The 4,284-nt window shown below is 51.2% G+C and overlaps 1 long non-coding RNA gene across 1 annotated transcript; it reads right to left on the reverse strand.

The window, feature by feature from the left end:
- Positions 1 to 613: 613 nt before the first annotated feature.
- Positions 614 to 3,720, reverse strand: LOC138421566 (uncharacterized). The gene is made up of 2 exons (XR_011249539.1): positions 1,980 to 3,720; positions 614 to 1,166 (listed from the first exon to the last, which is right to left on the reverse strand). It is a non-coding gene; the product is annotated as an uncharacterized lncRNA (long non-coding RNA).
- Positions 3,721 to 4,284: the final 564 nt, after the last annotated feature.

The raw sequence follows: 4,284 nt of genomic DNA on the forward strand, positions 1-4,284 counted from the left end.
TCTTCCGAAGGTCTCCAAGCATTCGAGTCCCAGTGTGATCTAGAACTTTCACTCAGATTCTGACCTCTTTTAAGACTCCTTTTGAAGCAGGAAAAAGAGAGTGAACATCTGCCAAGTATTCGGTGAACAGACAGACGCTCAGACCTCCTGGTGCAGCACGAGGACCCCAGCACGTCTCAGGAGGCAGGGGACGTGGGTGGGTGCCTCTGCCCCGCCCTGGATGGTCTGCCTGGGGCCATGGAGCTCCATCCGCCCCCCCACCATGAAGGAGGGCGCCACGTGGCTCCCCACTGGGCTGTCACGAGGGTCCTGGGAAACAACACACGGGAAAGTGCCAGCCGCGCTCACTGCCGTCTCTGCCGGGGGCACTCGGCACACAGCAAGGGTTAGCACTTCTTGTCCTTCTGTCCCATTCCCCCCATTTCCCAGCTGGACTGTCGCCTGAACGACGCCCAGGCTTTCACAGTCCAGTCTGCCCTGCAAACTGGATGGTATGTCATCAGACTGCAGGTGCTGTGTTCAGAAACGTTGCAACCTGAGTGTTTTATGTGGAGATGAAGGTCATGGCATCCGGTCCCATCACTTCACGGCAAATAGATGTGGAAACAGTGGAAACAGTGTCAGACTTTATTCTGTGGAACTCCAAAATCACTGCAGATGGTGACTGCAGCCATGAAATTAAAAGACTCTTACTCCTTGGAAGAAAAGCTATGACCAACCTAGACAGCATATTCAAAAGCAGAGACATTACTTTGCCAACAAAGGTCCATCTAGTCAAGGTTGTGGTTTTTCCAGGGGTCATGTATGAATGTGAGAGTTGGACTATGAAGAAAGCTGAGCACCAAAGAATTGATGCTTTTGAACTGGGGTGCTAGAGAAGACTCTGCAAGAGCTGATTCATTTGAAAAGACCCTGATGCTGGGAAAGATTGAGGGCAGGAGGAGAAGGGGACGACAGAGGATGAGACGGTTGGATGGCATCACCGACTCCATGGACATGAGTCTGAGTAAACTCCGGGAGTTGGTGATGGACAGGGAGGCCTGGTGTGCTGCAGTCCATGGGGTCACAAAGAGTCAGACACGACTGAGCGACTGAACTGAACTGATAAACCAAGACTGTGCTTCGGTCCTCACTCCCCTGCCGGTTCTGCTAGGCGGCTCTGCGTCCTGCAGGATGCAGACAGAAAACAGAGGTGGGTGGCCCAGCCCTGAGCTCCCCCCGCCTCCCTACCACCCCGCACACGCCCCGCTCCATGCAGGCCCTGCCACCCCGTGGCTCCTCCGTGGTTTTTGCTGACACGTGAGGCACTGCCAGAGAGCCGTGATTCTGAGATACAATTTCATTACATCTCTGCACCCTCACAGACCTCCTGGTGTTTTCAGGGCTCACAGAGGAAGCTAGGTCAAAGGCCCACAGCCAGGTCCAAACACATTTGGAAGCTTGTGGCCAGTCCCTCCACTGGAATCTGCTTTATCCTTCTTCCTGCTCAGAGCCCCGGAGTGGAGGGGCAGGAGTTCTAGGTGGGCACCCTTGCTCTCCACACTGGCTGTCCCGAGTCCAGGCTGGGTGCACAGGACTCTCCTGGGAGGCCCCTGGGAGGCCCAGGGGTCAGGGGGCGCCCCCTCCCCACAGGCAGGGATGGAGCAGAAAGCCAGCCCGAGGGCCACGCACAGAGGCCACCAGCTTCTCTGGAGCCTCAGTTCTTTGACGTGGCTGGACTTGGATGGGAGGTCAGAGGTCGTGCTCCCCGAGCGAGGCTTGGGGTGAGCCTGAGGCCCTGCAGCAGGAGGACCCCGGCTCCTCAGCTCGGAGTGCACCTGAAAGCCCCACTTAGCTTCCTCTTATGCAAGTCACCCAGTTCCCTGATTTCTTGTTTCGTTCCCAGTTGTAATGGAACATGCTATTACGTAACTTCTATATAAACAGTCCACCTTCCCAATGACACTGCGCTCTTCACAAGGCTGGGGGGGAGGTTGTACCTATCTTTCTTCTGCCAGGGAGAACCACATCCAGTCATCCCAGAGCTGGAGCCCCAGATACTCCTGGGGGCAGGGGGCCTGTTCACACCCATGGGCCGTCTCATCAAATGACCCTGCTCTGAGGTCATTCAAGGCAGGTTCCTTGGTGGAGACACATGTGTACAGAATGGTCAAAAATATTGATGGAAAATAGGTTTTTTTTTCCTTTAATAAAATGATTGATTCATATAAACTGGATACAGTTCAAGGAAAAACGGTGAACTCATTGATCACCGGATCAGACTATTCTGGGTCGTGGTCTGTGTCCAGATGGGGCAGGGCCCAGGACCCAGCCTCCTGACACGCTCCGTCCCCTCCTGCTAAATCACCGTCTCCTTTCCTTGCTCCTGGCTTTCAGACCCGATAGATAGAACTGGTTATTATCGTCTGTTTGTATCACCCTGACACAAAGCGGGTGACACTCGCTGCCCCTCCTCCCTGTAAAAGTCTCAGAATCAAAAGGGAACCTTTCCCACAAAAAGTGCCGTGAGGAGGAAACGTCCTGCCCATGGTTTTCGCAGCCCAAGCAGTTTAGAGACACTGTGTCTGCCCTGGAATCCTGTTTTTCTTCTCACCAGGATTTGCGGGTCTTGGAAAACATCACCTATAATAAAAAAAAAATTCAAAGGAGACAAAGGGAATGAATAAAATTCCAGCTTTGATGGGGAAAAAGCAATAGAAAACTGCCAATAGGGAGATTTCATGCTTTTGTTAATTAAAGGAACAAAGCAAAAAAAAAAAAAAATAGAACAGAGCAGTAGGCTGCATCCTACATAACAGCTTCCACTAATAAAAAGTAATAGACAATTTCCTGCGTTCAGGGCCTTGAATACCATTACAGCAGGTAATGGAGTTTGGGAGCCGGGCGCCCTCGCCTGCTGTCAGAGGAGGCCGGCCCCACCTTCCTCTCCTCTTTTTATTAAATGACTAAGTGCAGCCGCCTGTGTCCTATCTCTTCCTCTTGCAACTACTGGATTGTATTATTTTACATTTTGATTGAAATGATGTCACAGCCAGATAAAAGCCAGGGCCCAGCCTTGTAATTGAATCGGCCGGAGCTGTTTATTCTGATGATCTACAGCGGGGCTCCTCTTGTCCGAACAGCGCACACAGAAAGGGCTTCTCTTGTTCAACATGCTGCTGATTAGATCTATTAACAAAAAAGGTATCGAGCTGGGGGGTCGAGGGCCTGGAGCTGGAGTTTCAGGGGAAAACCAGAAAAAAAAAAAAAAAAGAAAACTAAGCAAAAAGAGGCATCATCTGCCAAACTTTCCAAGTGTGACTGGAAGTTTCCATGCGTGCATTTTGCGAGGCATCAGCGCCAGATGTAAACTGCTTGGATGGACAACATCCAAGAGTGGGTCCCAGATCCCAAGCTTTGATGGTCCTAGATACATGCCCATGTCCTCATTGACAGAGTGGCTCTGGCCTCCCATACAGCAAACTCCCATTTCTTTTATTTAGGCATCGAAGTCACGTAAGATCTACAGTCACGATGGAAATGGGGGGATTAATTAGATTCTGTTCAAACTGGTAGCTTTTGAGATGTGGATGGGCCTAGAGACGAACTTACAGGGTGAAATAAATCAGAAAGAGAAAAATAAGTGTCGTCTATTAATGCATCCACGTGGGATCGAGAAGAAGGCTGCAGCGATCTTATCTGAAGAGCAGAAATGGAGACACAGATGGAGAGAACAAACGTATGGACACCAAAGGGGTGGGGGGGGGGGTGTCGGGAGGCTGAGACTGACGAGCACTCGCTGTTGATAGAAAACGCATGACTAGTGAGGGCACACTGAAGCACAGGGGACCTGCTCCCTGCTCTGCTTCCTGAATGGGGAGGAAATCCAAGAAACAGGGGTCCTGTGGCTAAGATGCGCAAGTACCCACCTGCGATGCAGGAGACGCGGGTTTGATCCCTGGGTCAGGAAGATCCCCTGGAGTAGGAAATGGCTAGCCACTGCAGTATTCTTGCTTGGAGACTCCCATGGACAGAGGAGCCTGGTGGGCTAAAGTCAACTGGGTTGCAAAAGCATCGGACACGACCGCACGACTCAGCGACCAACGTTTCCCTCTCACTTCATATGTAAATATGTGGCTGACTCACTTTGCTGTATAGCAGAAACCATCTATGCTGCTGCTGCTGCTGCTGCTAAGTCGCTTCAGTTGTGTCCGACTCTGTGAGACCCCATAGATGGCATCTATACTGCAATACAAATTCAAAAAAACAATGTTCCCCGAAAAAAAAAAAAAACCTGCCTCTAAA

This window comes from Ovis canadensis, chromosome 16, assembly GCF_042477335.2.
Source record: "Ovis canadensis isolate MfBH-ARS-UI-01 breed Bighorn chromosome 16, ARS-UI_OviCan_v2, whole genome shotgun sequence".
NCBI classification, from domain to species: domain Eukaryota; kingdom Metazoa; phylum Chordata; class Mammalia; order Artiodactyla; family Bovidae; genus Ovis; species Ovis canadensis.